The sequence below is a fragment of the Urocitellus parryii genome, chromosome 7, assembly GCF_045843805.1.
Source record: "Urocitellus parryii isolate mUroPar1 chromosome 7, mUroPar1.hap1, whole genome shotgun sequence".
NCBI classification, from domain to species: Eukaryota; Metazoa; Chordata; class Mammalia; order Rodentia; family Sciuridae; genus Urocitellus; species Urocitellus parryii.
This window is the reverse complement of record NC_135537.1, coordinates 118,273,584-118,273,794: the sequence shown is the minus strand read 5'-3', so window position 1 is coordinate 118,273,794 and position 211 is coordinate 118,273,584.

Genomic DNA, 211 nt, shown 5'->3' with positions numbered 1-211 from the left:
AACCGGCCTCCCTCGCGTTGCGGGCTTCCCTGTGTCACGTGACCGCTTCCTCCCAGGTACCTGCCCGCACTTTCCACTCTCCTTAGAGTTCAGACGGGTTCCAGTGGCGAATTTTAAAAAAAACAGCTGGCTTAAGTGAAGTTATACCGCTTCTAGGAAATTCTTCTTTATTTTTTCTGTGTAGTAGAAGAGTCTTAGGCTGGCTATATTT